The sequence below is a fragment of the Pleurodeles waltl genome, chromosome 8, assembly GCF_031143425.1.
Source record: "Pleurodeles waltl isolate 20211129_DDA chromosome 8, aPleWal1.hap1.20221129, whole genome shotgun sequence".
NCBI lineage: Eukaryota > Metazoa > Chordata > Amphibia > Caudata > Salamandridae > Pleurodeles > Pleurodeles waltl.
The window spans coordinates 1,535,392,787-1,535,418,952 of record NC_090447.1 but is presented as its reverse complement, the minus strand read 5'-3'; positions in this window follow the sequence as shown (position 1 = coordinate 1,535,418,952).

Genomic DNA, 26,166 nt, shown 5'->3' with positions numbered 1-26,166 from the left:
TTCTGCAGGACATCCTCGAGTTCTGGTCTTCTGCAGGGTGTCTTCTGGTCTTAATCTTGTACCAGGTGCAGTCTGGGTCTGACCTTCTGAAAGGCACCTTCAGTCCTAGTGTTCTACAAGCATCCCTCTGTTCCTGGTCTTCTGCAGGTCATTTTATAGTCCAGGACTTCTGCAGGGTATCCTCCAGCCCTAGCTTCTTGTAGGGCGTCCGCCAGTCCTGGACGTCTGCAGGGTATCCTCTGGTCCTACTCTTCTGCAGTGTTTTCTCTGGTCCTGGTCTTCTGCAAGGCATCCTGTGGCCCTACTCTTCTGCAGTGCATCATTGGGTCTTGGTCTTCTGCACGGTGTCTTCTGATGCTGGTCTTCCATAGGAGATCCTCAGTTCTTGGTCTTTTGCACGGCGTCTTCTTTCCTAGTCTTCTATAGGAGGTCCACAGTTTTTGGTCTTCTGCAGGGCATTTTATGGTCGTGGTCTTCTGCATGGCGTCTTATGGGCCTGGTCTTCTGCAGCATATCCTCCAGCCCAAGTCTCATGTAGGGCATTCGCCGGTCCTGGACTTCTGCAGAGGTCCCCTGGACAAGTCCTCCTGTAGGACATGAGCTGTGTGGGTTTCTGTGCCTGCTGCACTGTAGGGCTTCTCCACACAGAAATCCAACTGCAGGCTCACTGCATACCTAGGACGCCCTGGGCTTCTGTGGCTGCTGCACTCAAGGGCCTTATGCACACATTAACCTTCCTTCAGGTGCACACTGCATGCCTAGGACACCCTGGGCTTCTGTGCGTGCTGCTCTGCAGGGCTTCTCCACATGTAAACCCCCTTGCAGGGGCACACTGCAAGCCTAGAACACCCTGGGATTCTGTACCTGCTGCACTGCAGTGCTTCTCCACACAGAAACCCTTCTGCAGTGACACACTGCATGCCTAGGACACCCTAGGCTTCTGTGCCTGCTACACTGCATGGCTTCTCCACACATAAACATTCTGCAGGGGTGCACTGCATGCCTAGGGCACCCTGGGCTTCTGTGCCTGCTACACTGCAGGGCTTCCTTCACACATAAACCCCTCTGCAGGCACGCACTGCATGCCAAGTATGCCATTGGCTTCTGTGATTGCTGCACTGCAGGGTTTTGCCACACATAAACCCCTCTGCAGGGGCACACTGCATGGCTAGGATGCCCTGGACTTCTCTGCATGCTGCACTGCAGGGCCTTTTCCACATATGAACTCTTCTGCAGGCACACTGCATGCATAGGACGCCCTGGGTTTCTGTGTGTACTGGACTGCAGGGCCTTCTCCACACTTAAACCCCTCTGCAGGCACACTGCATGCCTAGGAGCCCTAGGATTCTGTGCCTGCTGCACTTCAGAGCCGTATGCACACATACACCCTTCTGCAGGGGCACACTGCATGCCTAGCATGCCCTGGGCTGCAGTGCCTGCTGCACTTCAGGGTGTTATGGACACATAAACCCTTCTGCAGGGGCACACTGCATGCCTAGGACACCCTGGGCTTCTGTGTGTGCTGCACTGCAGGGCTTCTCCACACATAAACCCCTCTGCAGAGGAGCACTGCATGCCTAGGACATCCTGTGCTTCTGTGTGTGCTGCACTGAGGGGTTTCTCCACACATAAACCCCTCTGCAGGGGCGCACTGCATGCCTACGACGCCCTGCGCTTCTCGACATACTACACGGCAGGGCCTTCTCCACATATGAACTCTTCTGCAGGGATACTGCATGCCTAGGACGCCCTGGGCTTCTGTTCCTGCTGCACTCCAGGGCCTTATGTACACATAAACGTCTCTGCAGGGGCCCACTGCATGCCTAGGACGCCCTAGGATTCTGCGTGTGCTGCACTCCAGAGCCTTATGCGCACATAAACCCTTCTGCAGGGGCAAACTGCATGCCTAGGACGTCCTGGGCTTCTGTTCCTGCTGCACTCCAGAGCCTTATGCGCACATAAACCCTTCTGCAGGGGCAAACTGCATGCCTAGGACGTCCTGGGCTTCTGTTCCTGCTGCACTCCAGAGCCTTATGCTCACATAAACCCTTCTGCAGGGGCAAACTGCATGCCTAGAACACCCTGGGCTTCTGTGTGTGCTGCACTGCAGGGCTTCTCCACACTTAACCTGTCTGCAGGGGCGCACTGCATGCGTAGGATGCCCTGGGCTTCTGTGCGTGCTGCAGTGCAGGGCTTCTCCACACATAAATCCTCCTGCAGGCACACTGCATGCGTGGTATGCCCTGGTCTCCTGTGCATGCTGCACTGCAGGGCTTCTCCTCACATAAACCCTTCTGCGGGGTGTACTGCATGCCTAGGACGTCCTGGGCTTCTGTTCCTGCTGCACTCCAGGGCCTAATGCACACACAAATCCTTCTGCAGGGGCAACACTGCATGCCTAGGATACAGTGGCCGCCTTTGTGTGCTGCACTTCAGGTCTTTCTTCGCACATAAACCTTTCTGAAGGGGTGCACTGCGAGCCTAGAATGCCCTGGGCTTCTGTGTGTGCTGCACTGCAGGTCTTCTCCACACATAAACCCCTCTGCAGGCGCACTGAATGCCTAGTATGCCCTGGGTTCTGTGCATGCCACACTGCAGGGCTTCTCCACACATAAACTCCCTGCAGGGGCCCACTGCATGCCTAGGACGCCCTGGGTTTCTGTGCGTGCTGCACTGCAGGGCTTCTCTACCCATGAACCCCTCTGCAGGCACACTGCATTCCTAGCATGCCCTGGGCTTCTGTGTGTGCTGCACTGCAGGTCTTCTCCACACTTAACCTGTCTGCAGGGGCGCACTGCATGCGTAGGATGCCCTGGGCTTCTGTACGTGCTGCAGTGCACGGCTTCTCCACTCATAAATCCTCCTGCAGGCACACTGCATGCCTAGTATGCCCTTGGTTCTGTGCATGCCACACTGCAGGGCTTCTCCACACATAAACTCCTTGCAGGGGCCCACTGCATGCCTAGGACGCCCTGGGTTTCTGTGCGTGCTGCACTGCAGGGCTTCTCTACCCATGAACCCCTCTGCAGGCACACTGCATTCCTAGCATGCCCTGGGCTTCTGTGTGTGCTGCACTGCAGGTCTTCTCCACACTTAACCTGTCTGCAGGAGCGCACTGCATGCGTAGGATGCCCTGGGCTTCTGTGCGTGCTGCAGTGCACGGCTTCTCCACACATAAATCCTCCTGCAGGCACACTGCATGCGTGGTATGCCCTGGTCTCCTGTGCATGCTCTTCTATGTATCATGCACAGCATGACTGCCAGATACTTCTAATCCAGCATGCACCCAGCTCTTTCCAGGCCCTGCACAGTATCTCTGCAGCTGACCTAGTTACTAAGCAGACGCAGGGCGTGGCCGGTGGAGAGAGTCCAAGGTGGAATGGAAAACTCTAATCCTGTCACGCTGCAAAAATCCATACACTGGAACCTGGAGGCGTCAGCAGATCTCAGGTGTGCTAAGGACAAGGCCACGTGTGAGAACTGCAGCTCACGTGAGGGCACTGCAGGTCACACTGCAGGCAGGGCCGGCTTCAGTGCTGGTGGCGCCCTGTGCCTAGAAGCCTCCATCTCCACCAACTCTCTCACTACCACGTCCACCTGTGCCCCTCATCTCTCCATAGCTCCTCTCTCACATGCATTTCATTTGTTTTATAGCGCTACGCATACCAGTGTAGGGTGTCAGAGCACTTTACATCACACACATTATACGAACGCCATGACTCATACGTGTGTAAATCAGTCTATAGGGAAGTAGAGGTGGGCGAGCCAACAGAATTGAAGGGAGAGCCGAGCCGACGTTCTGGCTCGGATTTTAGAGCCCGTACACGAGCCGAGCCCTGAAAGTGTTTATTGTGTGAATCACACAACAACCATCGGGTAGCATGTGATAAAGTCTCTTCAATGTTCAAGAAATTATATTTCCTTAACAGTGAAGCTTTGACATTAATAAAGCACATTACAGCGCTACATTGAGACATACTTATAAACAGTGATCGTTTTTAAACATGGATCATTAGTGCACTAAGAGGCAAAGCAATTGTTGTGTAAACACCAGAGGTGGCACAGAATATTATAGAGCAACATTACAATCTATTTAATCAGGCACAATAGGTTTTTGTACAACTGGTGTTCTGAAGTCACATAGCTCGTTATGGTTAGGGGTTCCAACAGCACCTCGAGCCGAGCCAGAGCCAGGGTTCAGTCTCGAGCCTGTCTCGAGCTTTCAGTGGCTCAGCCGCGGCAATAGGAAATGTCACCTCGGGCAATGAGGTTTGCAAGCTGAAAGGGTCATATGTCACTGATACTAGTCGGTAGGATTAGGGGAAAGCGCAAAGCGCTCCATCCCTCTTCTAATCTCCCTTTAGGGGATTTTAACCACACCCATGTTACGTCAGTCTCTTTCATTGGTTAGTGGGGTTGCCTTTTAAAATCCGCTTGTTTTCCTTCGTGAAAAGCATGCATACGTCATGCCTTTGCCAGTGTTTAGCCCTCCTCAAGAGCACCGGTAAACTACAGGAAACCTACGAGGCTCTATGTTTTCTGGATGGTTTCAGGACTACTTTTTCTCTTTACTCCGCAGCGCGATCTCGTTTTTTTTGTTTTTAATTTAATCTGCCAAGAAAAGTCCAATTAGGCATTTACAACGCTAATAGCTCTAACTCGATGTAATGCGAGACCCATTGCATTGCAAATGCTTGTTTTTTAAGAGTGATTGGTCTCACAGAAGCACAGACTCGGGATTTGAAACGTACCACAGTGGTTGGCTTCACTAACAAGAATGTATTTCTACTGAAATAAACCCTTCTCAGGAACATTAGGATCATTAAAGACTGGGGAAAACAAGATCGGTGAGGTTCTAACCTATACCACACAGTTTGCATGCATCTCTTTGATGACAGTTCATAGCTCACTGTGCTACAGTAGTGTTGTAACTTGTGAATCCACACAAAAATACACTTCTGTGATCTGCATGGTGCACGTTCTTTGCAGCAGGCACATTAACCCTCCGGTCTACTTTATCATGAGTGGAAACTTGCACTCTCTCCAGCAGGAACATTATTCCCCAGAGTTATCTTAACATTTTTATTGTTGCTTGAAAACTGCTGGAAAACAAACTGCACTCTGCAGCAGGTGCTTTTTAACCCTGTGTAATTTTTTAAACACATGCCCGCACTCGAGGTAGTTCCAGGTGTGGCTGCACCGGTCGCACTATCTTTGAGCTGGCACCGACTGCAGGTGATCAGCGAGATCTGTACAACAGCTCAGGATGATCCAACAACACCTGCCCCTGAAGACCTCAGCAGAGGCCAGAGGGTGCGGAAGAGGAGGAGCTTGCCGATTGAGAGGGAACACCACATTGGCTGATCATGGATTCATAGGAAGTGATATCAGAAAATGGCATCTGGGTTCTGCTGCAAATTAAGGTAACACCTGGTCTATGGCATCCTTGGTATAAATTCAGTAAATTCCACCAGGTATCCCTAATGTATTTTTCTGCACAAAGTGACTGATGACGCTTACGCACTAGTGGTTCCCAACCTTTTGACTTCTGTGGACCCCACTTTATCATCAATGGAACCCAGGGACCGCCACTGAATCATTATTGGAATCCAGGGACTCCCCACTGAGTCATCATTGGAATCCAGGTACCTCCCACTGAGTCATTAATGAAAGCTGGGGGCCTAGTCTATTAATATTATTTAATTTCCTAAATAGTCGCGGACCCCCTGAGGAGGCTTCGAGGACTCCCAGGGGTCCCCCGACCACAACTACTGATCTTTTACGTATCATGCACAGCATGACGGCCAGATACTTCTAATCCAGCCATCAATTTATGTGTTTATTGTTGGCCAAGAATATGTATTTTCTGTGTGATTGGTTAAAATAAATACACTTCAGCATATAGTCTACGTATCATGCTTGCCGAAGCCCTGACCACCGATATGTGCCTCTCCATCAACTGCTTGTTTCTGAGCAAAATCAACATCAAACAAGGCATCAAAAACACATGAGCCACCAGGATTTACCATCCCCAATCAATCAATCGATCAGTAGATTTGTAGGGCGCTTCTTGTCACCCATACCCCTACATTACACCCCTAATGATACTCCTTCAAGCCGCTCCCAATCAAAGTGTCACAACTGAGAGGGTCATATGGGAGGTTGAGATGAGTCTGCCCGATGCTCCAATAGGTGGTACTGGAAACAAGACCAGGAAGTACCTGGAGACCTTCCCCGAGCTCAGAAGCACCAGGAGACGGCGTAAGAGAGAGCTACTTCAGAGTAAGTTCAGGAGTAGACGGCCCAAAACTGAGAGAGAAGCCTTCTTTGTAGTCGCCAGAGGTGCGGGTAGCAACATGAAAAGAAAGACCCGGAGAACAAAACAAAAGCAAAGGGAACGTAACCAGGGCAAGGGAACTGATCTTACAGGAACCGTACAACGAGGTAATTGTGAGGCAACTTCTTTCCAGTACACTGCTGCTTAAGTTGTCCTCGATGCGGCTGCTCCTTGCTCTGATTGGTCCTTCTTTGACTAACCCTGGAGATGGGGCCTCAGTATCTCAACTCCAACCACCACTCTTTGGTCTTCCACAGTCCGAAGGACTCTGATCTCAATCATTTCTTGAATATCCATGTTCTTCTTGTTTATTGTCTGGTCTAACATCTCGTCTTACCTCATGACCCTTGTTGAGTCAAAGTTTGAAAGTGGTGAGTCAAAGACTCACATCCATCCTTACTTCTCTCAAGGCCATGACCTCTCTGAATGCCATGATTTTTGACCTCACAATTCCCTACACTATGGTTTATGACCTCATGATTCCCAATGCCATGGCTTATGACCTCACAATTCCCAGTGCCATGGCTTATGACCTCACAATTCCCCATGCCATGGCTTATGACTTCACAGTTGCCAACGCCATGGCTTGTGACCTCACAATTCCCAATGCCATGGCTTGAGACCTCATAATTCCCAACGCCATGGCTTATGACCTCACAATTCCCAATGCCATGGCTAATGACCTCACAATTCCCAGTGCCATGGCTTATGACCTCACGATTCCAATGCCATGGATTATTACCTCACAATTCCCAGTGCCATGGCTTATGACCTCACAATTCTCAATGCCATGGCTTATGACCTCACAATTCCCAGTGCCATGGCTTATGACCTCACAATTCCCAATGCCATGGCTGTATGACTTCACAATTCCCAGTGCCATGGCTTATGACCTCACGATTCCAATGCCATGGATTATGACCTCACAATTCCCAACGACATGACTTATGACCTCTCAATTCCCAGTGCCATGGCTTATGACCTCACAATTCCCAATGCTATGGCTTGAGACCTTAAAATTCCAAGTGCCATGGCTTGTGACCTCACAGTTCCAAGTGGCATGACATAACTTTACCACCTTCAACTTCATAGCTTCTGATGTCTCCACTCTCAACGCCACAACTTATGATCTCACTATTCTCAGCTTAATGGCTTTTGGCATCACCACCTTCTATGTCAAAGCTTATGGGCCGCGCACCCTTATTGTCGGGACTGTTGACCTCTCCAGTGTCAACGTCATGACGTATGACCTCATCGCTCTCAACGCCATGACTGTTGACCTCATCACTCTCAGAGCCGTCTCATACAACCTCACCACTTTCAAACCCAGGACACTGTTCTATTGATTTACACTTCTTTCGGTACTTTGCCATGCCCCCTCCACGTTATTTTAAAAATCACGACTGTTCCTCACTATTTACTCTTATACGCGAAACTGTGAAAACATCCAGGGCGTGAATTAGATTTCGGCGGAGGGTTACCCCGTGACAATTGTGACGGATATCCCATCGACCGAAATGTAAATCTTATAGGAAGTAAAATCCCATAGGAAACAATTGGATTTAGATGTCAGCGGACAGGATATCCGTCACCGTTGTGATGGAGTTGCCCATCTGCTCAAATCTAAGGGCCTGGTTTAGAACTTGGCGGGGGGGAATACTCCGTCAGAAACATGCCGGATACTCTGTCCACCATATAGGACACATCGGGCCTGATTACGACTTCGGCGGAAGGGAGTACTCTGTCAGAAACATGCCGGATGCTCTGTCCACCATATAGGACACATAGGGCCTGATTACGACTTCGGCGGAGGGGAATACTCCGTCAGAAACATGCCGGATGCTCTGTCCACCATATAGGACACATCGGGCCTGATTACGACTTCGGTGGAGGGGGGTACTCCGTCAGAAACATGCCGGATGCTCTGTCCACCATATAGGACACATCGGGCCTGATTACGACTTCGGCGGAGGGGGGTACTCTGTCAGAAACATGCCGGATGCTCTGTCCACCATATAGGACACATCGGGCCTGATTACGACTTCGGCGGAGGGGAATACTCCGTCAGAAACATGCCGGATACTCTGTCCACCATATAGGAGACATCGGGCCTGATTACGACTTCGGCGGAGGGGAGTACTCCGTCAGAAACATGCAGGATGCTCTGTCCACCATATAGGACACATCGGGCCTGATTACGACTTCGGCGGAGGGGAATACTCCGTCAGAAACATGCCGGATACTCTGTCCACCATATAGGACACATCGGGCCTGATTACGACTTCGGCTGAGGGGATTATACTGTCGCAAATGTGACGGATATCCCACCCAACGAATTACGAGTTCCATAGGATGTAATGGACTCGTAATTCGGCGGGCGGGATATCCGTCACATTAGGACGGATAATCCCCTCCGCCGAAGTCTTAATCAGGCCCAATGTGTCTATTGGGATCATGATATCGGTGACGGGATATCAGTCATGTTACTGACAGAGTATTCCCCTCTGCCAAGTTCTAAATCAGGCCCTAAATGATCACTGGACTAAGACACAACCCAGAGATTCAAACCATGCCATAATAATTATTATCCCTTCCGTAATTCAACAACAGAACAATTCCGATTATATCAGAAAATGTTCCTCTTAGAGCCATTTTTCTTGGACTTTTATAGTTTTGGCAGCTTTGGTCCTTCAGAGTTCGAAGTCTACATTACTTTGAACATACCCCCCCCCCGGAAAATGCTGATGACGCAGGGCGTTTCGGCGAAGCGGGGGTAGTTGCTTGTTATGTGAAATTACGTCATTATGCCACATTGCGTAATCATGCTGTCACTTGCTCCCAAAATGATGGCACAGGAGCAGACTAAAAGCATAAATGACAGAACACGAGCGGCTGTTCTTCATGGCAATTGTGTTTTTCACTCTATTTTGTTACACAATTTATCCATTCTTGTGCCAAAAATTGATGCAAGGACACACTTCATGCTAAAATAGAGCGCCGAATTACAGATCTACATTTTGTGTGAATATGCATAGTTTTCATGAATTTTCTCATAATTATTCAAAAGCAACTTGCAAAAATTTTGCACAACCTCTATTTTATACAGGTCACATCCTTGTGCACTGTTTTTTTTTTGAAGTTTGGAGAAAAATGGGACCAAATGCAGTGTCAGAAATCTGTCGACATCACTGATCGTGACCTTGCCTTATGACCTCACGACGTTTAAAGTCACAACTTCCAGCCTCAGTGCCCTCAGCGTGACAACTCGTGATTTCACCACTCTAAACACCATCACTTGTAGGGTTGCATATTTCACCACAAGCACCTGTGACCACAGCCATGACCTTTGGCCCCGCGCCTCTCATCAGTATGGTTCATGGTCAGTCTACTTTTGACACCAAGATAAATGACCACAGAGTCCTCAGAGCCCTGACGTGGGATCTCCCCCCTGCAGTGCCACCATCCGTTGTGATGTCTCCCCTGGGAGATCCCTGCCCTCTTTGTCACTTCTGCACATGTCACAGGCACCCATGGATTCAACCCTGATGCTCTCCAAACTAAACAGATCCTTCCATTCACCAACACACAAGTACATTTTTTATCAATTTGTCTATTGTTAATTTAATGAGTGGATTGGGGAGAGTTGTTGGTTTGTGAGATACATGGTACCCTTGTCCCTTAAACTTCCAACACCCCTTTGGTTTGTGATCCGTTCTTGTGACGTCACTTCCTGTGACGTCATTTGTTTTGCATGTAATTATTAGTCCACTCACTATTTCCCTTAGGACTTGTGACCCGGTTGTGACTGGTATAGTTTTTTGTTTGTTATTCCAATGAATGTTTATGTCACAGAAGGTTTTGTCCTGGGAGAATCTGATGAACTGATATTTTGCGAGGTTTGATTGCTTCTTGGCGCTAGCTGTTCGTAAATAAATAGAACCACGGCCCTCAGACCCTCCTCTTTCGTCTTCTTTCAAGGCCATGATGGCCAGCTGCCTTAGCGGTGTGTGATGGGGAAAAGCCGTACCACCCTAGAGCCGGCAAGGTAATTGTAATTTTATTTATATATCGCTTACTACCCCTGACGAGTCATCGAAGCGCTTTTCGGCGAGTAGCACGCTATTCCGGAATCCAGAAGGGTAAAAGGAGTTAATCTGAGTGGTGGACATGTGAGTCTGTTAGTTGGGTAGCATGGGATAATGGAGAGATGAAGGAGGGAAGAGTTTAGAAAGGGTTGTTTGGGAGATCACAGTCGTAAACTGAGGTTTGTGTGAGCCAGGCGGGGTAGAGGAGGGACGAGTCTAGGAGGTTATTTTGGAGATCACAGTGGTAAACTGGGGTTTGGGATGAGCCGGAGCCTGGAGATAGAGGATAGATTAGAGAGGTCTAGGGTGAGACAGAGTGGTGCACTGCAGAAAGTGAAAAAATGTTTTTCTTTTTTTTCTATTCTCCAGTAGGAGTAAATTAAGAAATATAGAGATACCTAACTACATAGAAAGCGTATATATGTATAACGAAGATAATATATTGAGATTTAAAGTTGTATTGCATAAACACAGACCTCGAAGTGTTGCAGTCGGTGGTGAGCACGTGGAGAGGCACCGAAGGACACAGCTCCTGGGATCAGGTGCACAGCGCTAAGCCCCAGGTCACAGGGAGCTCAGAACCGGTGCTGGGAATTAGGCCTCTGTACCAGTCACACTCGGTTAAGTCCTGTGGGCAGCTGATCCCTTTTCATAAGCTTGATAGGTTTAGTGGTCTATAAGTGCCTGTCCTCCCCTAAACCCGTGTCCAGCATGGACACACACGCCATTGCACTTCACGTGGGCCTCCTTGTGCTCAGAATCCTCAGCGCCTGTATCCGTACCTGTCTTCCCTATGCGCTATGTTATGTTATGTAGATTTGCAGAGTGTGCCACCTCTTGGGATGGGATCCTGGTGCTGAGCAGGTGTGAGCCTCTCCAAACCTAGGGCCTAGTGCAGGCACTCGAACAGCCTGGTCTTCGGTTACTTGCGGAATTCAGGAAGTGAGGATGAAGCTGTAACGTGTAGCGGCAGGTTGTTCCACGCTTTAAGAACAATGTAGGAGAAAGCAACCACTAGATAGGATTTTCCGCGTGTGTGGGATGCGTGCAAGTAAGGAGTCCGGGTGAGCGGAGGTGTCTGAAAGATTTGTGAGAGCAGATGCGATTGTTGAGGTAAACTGGGCCAGTGTTGTGTGGTGCCTCGAAGCGCGGGTTAGAAGTTTGAATTATTCTCATTTTACTATGGGGAGCAGGTGGAGCTCCTTCAGGTGCATTGTGATGTGAGTGATTCTGGCCACTGAGTTCTGAATGGTCTGCAGCCTTCTGGTGAGTTGTTTGTTGATCCGGACATAGAGAGGTTCCTGTAGTCCAGCTCGCTTGTGACCAGGGCGTGTGTGACGGTTTTCCAGGTGCTGATTGGGAGCCATTTTAAAATCTTCCTTAGCATTTTCAGGGTTTGTAAGCACCAGACGGACATGACTGACATGGGTGGTAATGTCGAATTTTCTGTTAATGGTGATCCTGAAGTTCTTGGCGTGGGTGGTAATGTCGAGTTTTCTGTTAATGGTGATCCTGAAGTTCTTGGCGTGGGTGGTAATGTCGAGTTTGCTGTTAATGGTGACCCTGGAGTTCTTGGCGTGGGTGGTGAGGGTGTCAGTCCTAGCTCTGTTGGCAACCAGGTGTAGTCCCACAGTGATGTGCTCTTCACGATCACAATTTCAGTCTTGTTGATGTTCAGCTGTAGACAGTGTGTGATTTCAGTCACTCAGGCAATTTAACTTGATCCAGGTACTGGTCAGGATGCAACGTGTCACACACAAGCACGTGCAGGAAACCTGTCTGGCCGTGTTGCAGCCTCCGCCTGAGTTAGTACCTGGCTTAGGATGGGACTAAAAACACACTTTCAAGTAAACCAAGTATTGGCAAAGCCAATAGGTCTCTCCTTTGTAACCCATTGGTTTTGCCAATAGTTTAGGCCATGTTGTGCAGCGTAACTAAAGGTTTAAAAAAGCCTTTGATGAAGCCGCAACATGGGAAGGGTAGGCAGGAGGGTGGCAGACGCAACACAGCATTGCAGGGAGAGGAAGCAACACAAGGGAAAAGCAACACCGGATGCGGAAAGCAACATGGAGGGGGCAGCAGGTAAATGGAGGAAAGCAAACCGGTGCACAGAGAAGCACTCGGAAGAGAGAGAGAGGCGGCAGAGAGCAACACAAATGCAGTGGGAGAGACAGCTCAAACACACATGCACTCTCATGGAGTGCTTAACACACAAGAAAAAAAAGTAGTGCATGAAAAGCAAGAAGGGATTGTAGGGATACCAGCAAATCAAAGAGGTAGTATAGAGGCAGTGCGCCATGGGAGGGACACGCACAAGATTGACAAACTGGGACACAAATAGGAAGCTGCCAAATGAGAGTGACAGGAAAGCCAGACAATGGTAAGCAATGGACAACTCCAGGTCTCTCTGAGTTCTTGGTAAGTCCAGGATTTATCTTGCAACAGACAGCCCACGCGCTTTGTAGCAGGCTCGACCTAAGATGGCGAGTCTAGAATCTGGTCCAGTAATAAGCGCTATGGTGTGGTGTGGCAAAGAGGTCATAGGTCATAATGCAAGGAAGGGAAATGGGGCCCTATTCTCTGTTTAGGTAGTTTCAAAAATGTGAAAATTGGGTGACAGAGGGTCCGTCATATCCCTGGACCCTGGTGCCACTGCACCTGCTGCACTATAGACAGCTACGCTTCGGCACTAGTTATTTTACAAAATGCGATGTTATGCTACGTCAGACAAGTCTATATTGTATGCTGTGTGTGTTGGGGTGAGGCCGTGGACCGGGGGGGGGGGGGGGGGGGGGCAGGAGGGTGTGTGGACGGAGAGCTGGCGAGCGAGTTCTTTCCTGAAAGTTCAGTCACATGTTGCTAAGTTTTGTCATGTTTTGCTGTGCTTTGTGTTGTATCATCACATCTGTATAGCGCTTCATCCAACTTTCGAGGCTGCGAAGCGCTCCACTTCGCATCGGTGCCTGGAGACCTTCTGCAGTGGCCACAAGGGCGCCTGGTGTAGGTTAGGACATGCGCTGAACGCGTGCAGAGTGTGAGGCGAGGCGGGTTGTGCAATCCCCATGTGTTATGATACGTCGGGCAGAATGTTTTTGTGTAATCCTGTGCTCTGTGCGAAGTTGTGTTACCTTACACTGGGCTGTGGTGGGTTTTACTTCAATCATCTCTTCGTTTCCTATATTGTGTGTCACTATGTTGCGTAACGTTACACTAGACTCCATGTCGTGTTATGTTGTACTTGAATCGTCTCTACGTTTGTCGTGCTCTGACACCGCATGTCGTGCCACGCTCTATCTTATGTCGTGATACGGTGTGTTATGCTGTGGCATGCTGGGATATTCTCTGTCGTGTTGTGACACCCATGCTGTGCCATGTTCTGCTATTGTATGCCGCGCCATGCTCTTCTCTGTTATGTTGTTATATCACGCTGTGACACATGTCGTGCCATGCCCTCATATCCTATGTCGTGTCATGCTCGGATATACTCAGTGACGCCATGCTCTTCCATTCTATGTCGTGCCATATTGCAGTGTGCTCGGTGATGTCACGCTTCCCTCTGTTATGCTATCATGTCATGCTGTGACATGTCGTGTCATGCTGGGATATTCTCTCTCATTCTCAGGGGCGTGGCCTCTTCATTTAGATTGGGGGGGCGAGCTTCAGAATTCTCAACAATCATTCTGCCACATAATGTTAAACTACCTTATACCCAGGGCACTGGAATGTAAGCGCTTGTATGGCCGCAACAATTTTCACATAATTATAGATTCGCCTCATAATCTGTCACCTGCCACATAATCTGCAGATTTAACAACTAAATTTGTTTCTAGCTCAAACGGTTCAAAAGTTACCAAAAATGACGAGACATGTTGCTGCGCAGAGACAGGCCCATTGGGACAGCGGCACTGGTCAACTTCCTGTTGCTTATTACGATATTCGGGTGTTAAATTGGTCGAGATGAGGTGCACCAATGCCAGGAGAGCGTTACCAAGTTGAACAAGCATTTGCAATGCAACGGGTTTCGCGTTTGCTCGAGTTAGAGCTATTAGCGTTGTAAAGTCCTCACTGGACTTTTCTTGCCACTTAAATTGAAAACCCAAAAAACAAGCGCAACCGTGCTACGTAAAACCCAGTGCGATCGTGCTAAAATTGAAAACCTAATAACCAAGCGCAATCGTGCTACGTAAAACCCAGCGCAATCGCTCTGCGTGGAAAATAAAGATAAAGTAGTGCAGAAACCAGGCTGAAAACATGGAGCCTCGTATGTTTTCAGTAGTTGGCTGGTGCGCTCAAGGCGGGCTAAACACCAGAAGAGGCATGACGAATGCGTGCATTTCACTAATGAAAGCAAGCGGATTATAAAAGGCAAGCCCAGGAACCAATGAAAGTGACAGGCGTGACCTGGGCGTGGTTAAAAGCCCAAAGGGAGATTACAACAGGGACGGAGCGCTTGTGCGCTCGACCCTAAAAATGACAAAATAATGAAGTAACACTATTACAAATTGTGCCACATTATGCTGAATAATTTGCCTTTTCTTGCCGCATAGTTTACTCAACACAACTTTGTGAAAGAACCAGCATTTTTTGTGCGCATTTTTGTCTGTGTGTAAACATTCTTGGCGGAATCGATTTCATACCCGACTGTACCCAGCCATTTATTACAAGATACAATTTTTTGGGAGTGTAGCACTCAACTCACCCCCCCCCCCCCCCGCGCCCCACCCCCCTTGAAGCTACGTCCCTGGTCATTCTCTGACACCGCATGTCGCGCCATGCTCTGCTATCCTATGTATTGCCATGACACCCAAAGTTACCCGATGCGCTCTCTTTAGAACAGCAACGGTTGCAGTACCAGCCCTTCTGACACCTGCCCCCTCCGGCCTCCACAGGGAGGGTCTCCGCCCTTCCTCGCCCTATAAGGCAGCGCCTCAGCTATTCCCTTCCGCCCCCCTGATTCCTTCCTCGGCGCTGCCGGCTCTCATCTGTTGCCATGGTAACACTGGCCCCTCGCATCCTTCGTCAGAGAGGATGCAGGATGGGAGGAGGCAGGCTGTGGAGGCTTTCCTTCAGGGGGAGAGGGCGACTGGACCCAGGGCGAGGTGATACCGAGGGCGACCAGAGTTTTCTAACCAAAAAACAGGCAGCAACAATTTTGCTGCTAAAACAAGACCAACATTTTCACAGTTTCCAGAATGTCTCAGAATTGGCATGGCTCAAAACCTTTTCACTGCTGTGTATACTGCTTGTACAAATTGTTTTCTGTAATGATTTACCATTTTATAATTCTTGACCTTATGTAACTATATATAATAACATTTGGTAATTTTACCCTCAGTAATTATCCATGTGACACGTGTCTACTGAAAAAAGCACTCGAGCTCCTGTGGGTTCGCGCTGTATAAACTGCAGAAATAAATTAATTGCCACTGTTGGAGGCTGGCCCTCTATGCAGTGGCAAAACCAAGCACACTATGCAGAGGGTCTGGGCAGCCACAGGTTGGTTTCCAGAGGTGAAAATCAGACCATCGAATGCTCCAATTTTAGAGGTAGCTGGTCGAGCAGTTTGTCTAATCCAGGAGATGTGCTAAGTATTTGCTGTACTCACAAATCAAATCATGCACCACACACACTCAATGAATAACTTGAGACCAACATTTATAAAAATACTTCAGATTTATGTATACATTTTAAGACCAAGATCTTTAGAATACGTTCAGTACTTTTCAAGTTATGATTTTTTTAAGTTTTAGCAAAGTTAGTCTTTCTGTGCGTAATTACGCACCTTTGGAATCAATGCACAGTCACCTTTAAAAATGCAGTAAAAATCACGCAGTTGAGTTAAAGTTTCTTCTCTTGCAGGGTGGTCTCAGCAGTCGGTGGACACACTGTGCCGGCTAGAGAGTCTAGCGTGGCTCCCGGTTCTGGCGGGAGCAGCGTTGCAGAGGTTCTTGGCACAGGCACAAGGCCACCTGGAGGGGCCACTTGGAAAAGGAGCTGGTTTGCAGGTTTAAAGATGGTGCCTTGGGGTCCCCTTGGGCTGTTGAGGTCGCAAAGGGTTGGGGACCCGGGGCACACAGCAGATCCCGCGATGCAAGGTCCAGGGCGGCCTGGTGCAAGGCGTTTTGGAGGCCTTGAATGCTGTGCATAACTGAGTCCACTGGAGCTGAGTCCCTTTGAGGGCGATTTACAGGACAATGGGGCACTCTGGTCGGAGGTCTAGGGTGTTCCTGAAGTCCCTCGACTGGGGCTTCCACCTGATCCTTTTTCAGCTCTGGGGGAGCTGGCTTTCTGCTGGTCCGACGTCAGCTGACAAGTACCCAGGGTATTGCTGTAACTCGGCCACTAGAGGGCGCAGTGCACCAAACTTGGCACAGAGACAGGTCACATCTGGGTGGTAGTCTGAGTGTCATCGGGTCCAGCTGTGACTTCCGGTCGCAGAGATATTGGCGATTCAGTGAGGTAAACCTCACTGGTTTGTTGGTCCTTTGCTGGTTTCTTGATTTTCTTGAGTGGTGCCTCCTCTCAGGAGGGAGATTTAGACTATTTGCAAAGCCTGGAGGTCCTCTGTGGTCAGCTCCTCCGCAGTGGAAATTGTTGGGGCTCTAATGCAGCCAGCAGGGGTCTTGGAGCCTCTTCTGGTGCAGCAGGTCCTCGGTTCTCATACTGGCAGGTTCTTTGTTACTGTCTTCTTTCTTCCTGTTCAATCTGAATTCCTGGTCTAGGGGAGCACACTAAGGGCCAGATGTAGGAAACACTTTGCGAGTCGCAAACGGCAAAATCTGCCGTTTGCGACTCGCAAATGCGTGTTTCCTATGCAGAAATGCATTTTGCGAGTCGTTACCGACTCGCAAAATGCATTTCCGAATCGCAAATAGGAAGGGGTGTTCCCTTCCTATTTGCGATTCGCAATGGTATGCAATTCCATTTGCGACCGCGTATGCGGTCGCAAATGGAGTCGCAGTTACCATCCACTTCAAGTGGATGGTAACCCATTCGCAAACGGGAAGGGGTCCCCATGGGACCCCTTCCCCTTTGTGAATGTACCCCAAAACATTTTTTCAGGGCAGGGAGTGGTCCAAGGGACCACTCCCTGCCCTGAAAAAACCGAAACAAAAGGTTTCGGATTTTTTTGAAATCCAGCTCGTTTTCCCTTAGGGAAAACGGGCTACATTAAAAAAAAAAAAAAAACTGCTTTATTTAAAAGCAGGTCGCTAACATGGAGGCCTGCTGACTACAGCAGGCCTCCATGTTAGCGAGTGCCTATACTCGCTATGGGGCCGCAATTTGCGACCCACCTCATTAATATTAATGAGGTGGGTCATTGCGACCCCATAGCGAGTTGCAGTCGGTGTCTGAGACACCGTACTGCATTCCAAATTGCGAGTTGCAATTTGCGAGTCGCTGGGACTCGCAAATTGCAAGTCGCAATTTGGAAGATTGCTACATCTGGCCCTAAATACTGAATTTAGTGGGCGTTTTAGGGGGAACCTGGTAGTGTCCAATGGGACACTTACCCTTGGGTGGCTACACCCACTACAGTGACCACTTCCTGTGGGAAGGGTCACTTCCCTAAACCTGATTGGCTATTTTCCTCCATTCCAAAATGGAGGAAAATGAGATAGAGGGTCCACTTCGCATGCAAGCTCTTAGGGGTGGTGCATGCTCAGCGAGGCCAAACTTCCTATCCTTTGGTTTCCTGCCTTTACTCCCGCCCAAAGTGGGGGTTTGCAAGGGAGGAAGCCCTCTGCTACTAGCAGCAGGCCTGGGGGTTCGAGTTTCAGGGGCTGAAGCTCTTTGAAGCTCACCGCAGGGTGGCACATTCCTGAGGGAGGGGTGTAAGCTCCTCCACCCCGGAAGGGCATTGTCGTACAAACCAGGGAGCCATGGCTCTCCCCCGGGTTTGCATATTGACCATCAGGAGCGGCAGGCTGGATGGAACCAGTCAACAACTATGCTAGTTAGGGTTAGCTTTTGCAGGGGGCACCTATAAGGTGGCCCATGGATACATTTAGGTTTAAATCCAGCACTGGTACCAGTTTGGATTTCATATTCCGAGTTGTTTGATACCAAACAGCCCATGGTGCAGAGTAGCCCTCATGTAGCTGGGAAACTCACTGTCCCAGTGTCCAGTACATGCATGTAAAATGGCTGCTCTGTTCACTCACTATGTCTTTGGTTTGGCAAGGACACAGTGGGGGCATATTGCTCATGCAGCTATGCCCTCACACATAATATGGTGCACCCTGCCTTAGGGCTGGAAGGACTGCCAGAGGGGTGACATACCCTTAATATATGCAGTGTAGGGTGGACAGGGCACACAGAGGGTGTGTCATGTCAAGTTTGTCTTTTTAGGTTTGCCCCCGTACACTCAACCTGCAATGGCAGTGCTGGGTGCATCTGGGTGCAGGACCCTTGGGGTGGCACAATCAGTGCTGATGCCTCCAGGGGTCTATTCTTACTATCTCTTGCCCTGGGTGCTGGGATACCCCTTTATTAGGGACTTATGGGGATAATTAAGAGTGTATCCAATTGTGCCAAGCATCACAACAGATTTAGGGAAAAAGGCCTGGCCCAGGGAACCTGTTTAGCAGCGGCCCTGGGCACTACCATCTTCTAGAACACATCAACATCAGGCAAAAAATGGGGGCTAGCCATGCACAAAGAGGCCTCCTCGCACAGCCACCCTGAAGATGGGGCAAAGTGATACAGTAAGCATTATTGAACAGGCAGTATTTTTCGACAATCAATGTTCTTCTGCAGTCAATGTTCTTGTATAGTCAGTATTTTTGTACAGTCAGTGTTCTCGTACAGTCAGCATTTTTATAAAGTCAGTTTTCTTGTGTAGGAGGCTGGACTGGCTTGTAGTGAGTACCAAGGGGTACTTGCACCTTGCACCAGGCCCAGTTATCCCTTATTAGTGTATAGGGTGTCTAGCAGCTTAGGCTGATAGATAATGGTAGCTTAGCAGAGCAGCTTAGGCTGAACTAGGAGACGAGTGAAGCTCCTACAGTACCACTTAGTGTCATATGCACAATATCATAAGAAAACACAATACACAGATATACTAAAAATAAAGGTACTTTATTTTTATGACAATATGCCAAAAGTATCTCAGTGAGTACCCTCAGTATGAGGATAGCAAAAATACACAAGATATATGTACACAATACCACAAATATGCAGTATAGTATTAGGAAACAGTGCAAACAATGTATAGTTACAATAGGATGCAATGGGGAAACATAGGGATAGGGGCAACACAAACCATATACTCCAAAAGTGGAATGCGAACCACGAATGGACCCCAAACCTATGTGACCTTGTAGAGGGTTGCTGGGACTGTAAGAAAACAGTTAGGGTTAGAAAAATAGCCCTCCCCAAGACCCTGAAAAGCGAGTGCAAAGTGCACTAAAGTTCCCCTAAGGACAAAGAAGTCGTGTTAGAGGAATAATGCAGGAAAGACACAAACCAGCAATGCAACAACTGTGGATTTCCAATCTAGGGTACCTGTGGAACAAGGGGACCAAGTCCAAAAGTCACAAGCAAGTCGGAGATGGGCAGATGCCCAGGAAATGCCAGCTGCGGGTGCAAAGAAGCTTCGACTGGACAGAAGAAGCTGAGGTTTCTGCAAGAACGAAAAGGGCTAGAGACTTCCCCTTTGGTGGACGGATCCCTCTCGCCGTGGAGAGTCGTGCAGAAGTGTTTTCCCGCCGAAAGGACGCTAACAAGCCTTGCTAGCTGCAAATCGTGCGGTTAGCGTTTTTGGACACTGCTGGGGCCCAGGAGAGACCAGGAGGTCGCAAATTGGACCTGAAGAGAGAGGAGACATCGAGCAAGACAAAGAGCCCTCACTGAAACAGGTAGCACCCGAAGAAGTGCCAGAAACAGGCACTACAAGGATGCGTGAAACGGTGCTCGCCGAAGTTGCACAAAGGAGTCCCACGTCGCCGGAGACCAACTTAGAAAGTCGTGCAATGCAGGTTAGAGTGCCGTGGACCCAGGCTTGGCTGTGCACAAAGGATTTCCGCCGGAAGTGCACAGGGGCCGGAGTAGCTGCAAAGTCGCGGTTCCCAGCAATGCAGCCCAGCGAGGTGAGGCAAGGACTTACCTCCACCAAACTTGGGCTGAAGAGTCACTGGACTGTGGGGGTCACTTGGACAGAGTCGCTGTATTCGAGGGACCTCGCTCGTCGTGCTGAGAGGAGACCCAAGGGACCGGTAATGCAGCTTTTTGGTGCCTGCGGTTGCAGGGGGAAGATTCCGTCGACCCACGGGAGATTTCTTCGGAGCTTCTGGTGCAGAGAGGAGGCAGACTACCCCCACAGCATGCACAAGCAGGAAAACAGTCGAGAAGGCGGCAGGATCAGCGTTACAGAGTTGCAGTAGTCGTCTTTGCTACTATGTTGCAGGTTTGCAGGCTTCCAGCGCGGTCAGCAGTCGATTCCTTATCAGAAGGTGAAGAGGGAGATGCAGAGGAACTCGGATGAGCTCTTGCATTCGTTATCTCCAGTTTCCCCAGAGACAGAGACCCTAAATAGCCAGAAAAGAGGGTTTGGCTACCTAGGAGAGAGGATAGGCTACTAACACCTGAAGGAGCCTATCAGCAGGAGTCTCTGACGTCACCTGGTGGCACTGGCCACTCAGAGCAGTCCAGTGTGCCAGCAGCACCTCTGTTTCCAAGATGGCAGAGGTCTGGAGCACACTGGAGGAGCTCTGGACACCTCCCAGGGGAGGTGCAGGTCAGGGGAGTGGTCACTCCCCTTTCCTTTGTCCAGTTTCGCGCCAGAGCAGGGGCTAAGGGGTCCCTGAACCGGTGTAGACTGGCTTATGCAGAATTGGGCACCTCTGTGCCCAACAAAGCATTTCCAGAGGCTGGGGGAGGCTACTCCTCCCCTGCCTTCACACCATTTTCCAAAGGGAGAGGGTGTCACACCCTCTCTCAGAGGAAGTTCTTTGTTCTGCCATCCTGGGCCAGGCCTGGCTGGACCCCAGGAGGGCAGCTGCCTGTCTGAGGGGTTGGCAGCAGCAGCAGCTGCAGTGAAACCCCAGGAAGGGCAGTTTGGCAGTACCAGGGTCTGTGCTACAGACCACTGGGACCATGGGATTGTGCCAATTATGCCAGGATGGCATAGAGGGGGCAATTCCATGATCATAGACATGTTACATGGCCATATTCGGAGTTACCATTGTGAAGCCACATATAGGTAGTGACCTATATGTAGTGCACGCGTGTAATGGTGTCCCCGCACTCACAAAGTTCAGGGAATTGGCTCTGAACAATGTGGGGGCACCTTGGCTAGTGCCAGGGTGCCCTCACACTAAGTAACTTTGCACCTAACCTTTACCAGGTAAAGGTTAGACATATAGGTGACTTATAAGTTACTTAAGTGCAGTGTAAAATGGCTGTGAAATAACGTGGACGTTATTTCACTCAGGCTGCAGTGGCAGGCCTGTGTAAGAATTGTCAGAGTTCCCTATGGGTGGCAAAAGAAATGCTGCAGCCCATAGGGATCTCCTGGAACCCCAATACCCTGGGTACCTCAGTACCATATACTAGGGAATTATAAGGGTGTTCCAGTAAGCCAATGTAAATTGGTAAAAATGGTCACTAGCCTGTCAGTGACAATTTGGAAAGACATGAGAGAGCATAACCACTGAGGTTCTGGTTAGCAGAGCCTCAGTGAGACAGTTAGGCACCACACAGGGAACATATACATGCACACCTATGAGCACTGGGGCCCTGTGTGACAGGGTCCCAGTGACACATACATATAGGCCACAAACCTATGAGCACTGGGGTCCTGACCAGCAGGATCCCAGTGACACATAACAAACATACTGAAAACATAGTGTTTTCACTATGAGCACTGAGGCCTGGCTATCAGGATCCCAGTGAGACAGTGAAAACAGTGACAAACACCCTGACATACACTCACAAACAGGCCAAAAGTGGGGGTAACAAGGCTAGAAAGAGGCTACCTTCTCACACAACCCCCCCCCAAACGAAGGACAATAAGGCTAACCTTGGCCAGTTGAGACTTTATTGTCTAAGTGGTGATAAGTAGAGAGTAGCTCTGCAATAGACTGGTTACTCCCTTTATCATCCACTATATGGTTACTTCCCTGTGGGGATGTAAACCACCCTGTTTGAAGTTTTTTAGCTAAGCAACAATGTGAAGATGTATTTTCAGAGTTTCTATCAGTAAGTTTTAGTTTAGAGCAGTGGGAATTGTCCACTGAACCTATTTGTAGTGATGGAAATGCCAGACAGGGATGCTGTCTCAGAAAAGCCATAGCTGGGCAAAAACTTTGTCCATATGGCTGGAAGAGAGAACAGGGATGCTGTTTCTCTTGAGTTGGAGCAGGGCAGGGATGCTGTCCTATGAGCTCCACACTAGGGCAGGGATGCTGTCCTAAGTGTTGTGAGGTAGTGCAGGGTTTCTGCACTAAAGTTTCTCTGGGAGGGTTGGAGGGATGCTCCATGTTAACTAAAATGGTGCTGTTTTTCTCACCAATGTTAGTTATCCCACAGAGAGGTACTTCCACCTCAGGGAGTCCAGCTTTGGCAGCTGATGATTCCCTTGGAACAGGTGCCACCCCAGGAGAGGTTTCTCCCACCACAGGAATAGTATCCTGAATGGTAGGGTGGTTAGGGGATACTGTGATACCCTTTTTACCTGTTGATGGAGAGGGATCCTGAGTTTTCAGGCCTTCTCTCCTTTGCTTTTTCATTTCACTTGAAATGAGAGGGAACAATTCCTCAGGGATGCCCAGCATGGCTGCATGGGCATAAAACTCTACATCAGCCCAACCTGAGGCCTCTAGGTCATTACCTAAGAGACAGTCTACAGGTAAGCTAGGTGATACCACCACCTGCTTAGGGCCAGTAACTCCACCCCAACTAAACTGAATTATAGCTAAGGGAAGAAACTTAGTGGAGTTATGGACATCAATAATCTTATACTGTTGTCCAATGATGTGTTGTTCAGGAGGCACTAGGTTTTCAGTCACCAAAGTGAAACTGGCACCTGTGTCCCTGTAGGCCAAGGCCTCAACACCATTTATTGAAACTGTCTGCCTGTACTTATCCATTGTAAGGGGACAAGCAGCCAGTGTGGCAAGGCCAATGCCACTAGGTGTGACAGAAACTGTCTTGGGACTGATTACATCAGTTTCCACTATGGACCCATAAGTGAACCCAACTACACCCTTTGCTTGACTGTTGCCAGCAGTCCCACCACTAGTACCACTACTGCTAGGGGCACTAGAGCTTGATGTATTAGTGGTGGTAGGCTCAGGGGGTTTACCTGGACAGGACTTATCCCCTGGCCTATGGCCTCTATTTTTACACACAAAGCACCAAGGCTTTTTAATGTGCGCAGGTTGGGAAGAAGAGGAAGAATTTGTTTTATCCCCACCCTCTGAAGAGTGTTTAAGATTTGAAGTGGGATCTTTGGTTTTACCCTTATCCCCATGCTTATCTTGAGATTTTTCACCATCTTTCTTCTTATTGCCATCTTTGTCACCCCCTGTATGAACTTTTCTGTTCACCCTTGTTCTGACCCATTTGTCTGCCTTCTTTCCCAATTCTTGGGGAGAGGTCAGATCAGAGTCTACCAGGTACTGGTGCAACAAATCAGACACACAATTATTAAGTATATGCTCTCTCAGGATTGTGTTATACAGGCTTTCATAATCAGTAACTTTACTGCCATGTAACCACCCCTCCAAGGCCTTCACTGAATGGTCAATGAAATCAACCCAGTCTTGTGAAGACTCCTTTTTGGTCTCTCTGAACTTTATCCTGTACTGTTCAGTGGTTAAGCCATAACCATCCAGGAGTGCATTCTTAAGAACTTGGAAATTATTAGCATCATTTTCTTTCACAGTAAGGAGCCTATCCCTACCTTTTCCACTAAATGATAGCCATAGGATAGCAGCCCACTGCCTTTGAGGGACATCCTGTACAACACAGGCCGTCTCAAGTGCAGCAAACCACTTGTTAATGTCATCCCCCTCCTTATAAGGGGGAACTATCTTGTGCAGATTCCTGGAATCATGCTCTTTTGCAGGATGACTATGGGGAATACTGCTGCTGCCACCATGGGTATCTAAACCCAACTTCTGTCTTTCCTTCTCTAATTCAAAAGACTGTCTATCCAAATCCAGCTGTTGCTTTTTAAGCTTCAGTCTGGTTTGTTCCACCCTCAACTTATTGAGTTCCCTCTCTAACATTCTGTCATCAGGGTTGGTGGGAGGGACATTTCTAGAAACAGAGCTATGATGGGAATGAACAGAAGGAGACCTGTCCCTTACAGAAGCCACCCTAACAGCTTGGTTTACAGAAACATTACTACCAGTATGGTGAGAATAAATGCTTTTGCTATGATGTGAGACAACACTATTTATATGGTGGGGCTCATCATCATTACCATCTATGCTAGATTGTCTAGTAATGGGCAGGCTAGGAAGTTTCTTTCCTGAATCTTTTCCTGGGGGAGTCCCTGAATCAGATTGAGAACTATTAGGTACTTTTTCAACAGATGAGGCACCTATGGCCTTATCCTGTTCTCTAAGCATGTTAAGTAACAGTTCCAAGGAAGGATTCTTCCCTACACTCAAACCTCTCTCTATACAGAGACTCCTTGCTCTTTTCCAGCTAAGGTTGTCATATGCAAGTTTGGACAGATCAACACTTTGGCCTGTGCCAGACATTTTTTTAGAGAGAGTTAAAGTGATAGAAAAAGAGAAAAAAAGTTTTCAGAACTTTTTGGAAAGACAGAAAAAAACTTTTTAAACTTTTAAGAACTTTTTGAAAGTTTAGAAGTACTTTTCAGCACTTAGAAAAGAGTGAAAAGAGGAAATGCAAAACTTTTTGGCTATGTGTATATACACTGACCTTGTTTTGTATATTTTTCTCTTATGAAAAGTACAATGACAAGAGTGGTAAGTAGTCTCAAGCACTTATCCCACCACTGCACAACCAATGTAAGAGGCTGGACTGGCTTGTAGTGAGTACCAAGGGGTACTTGCACCTTGCACCAGGCCCAGTTATCCCTTATTAGTGTATAGGGTGTCTAGCAGCTTAGGCTGATAGATAATGGTAGCTTAGCAGAGCAGCTTAGGCTGAACTAGGAGACGTGTGAAGCTACTACAGTACCACCTAGTGTCGTATGCACAATATCATAAGAAAACACAATACACAGTTATACTAAAAATAAAGGTACTTTATTTTTATGACAATATGCCAAAGTATCTTAGAGTGTACCCTCAGTGAGAGGATAGGAAATATACACAAGATATATATACACAATAGCAAAAATATGCAGTATAGTCTTAGAAAACAGTGCAAACAATGTATAGTTACAATAGGATGCAATGGGGAAACATAGGGATAGGGGCAACACAAACCATATACTCCAAAAGTGGAATGCGAACCACGAATGGACCCCAAACCTATGTGACCTTGTAGAGGGTCGCTGGGACTATTAGAAAATAGTGAGAGTTAGAAAAATAACCCTCCCCAAGACCCTGAAAAGCGAGTGCAAAGTGCACTAAAGTTCCCCTAAGGACAAAGAAGTCGTGTTAGAGGAATAATGCAGGAAAGACACAAACCAGCAATGCAACAACTGTGGATTTCCAATCTAGGGTACCTGTGGAACAAGGGGACCAAGTCCAAAAGTCACAAGCAAGTCGGAGATGGGCAGATGCCCAGGAAATGCCAGCTGCGGGTGCAAAGAAGCTT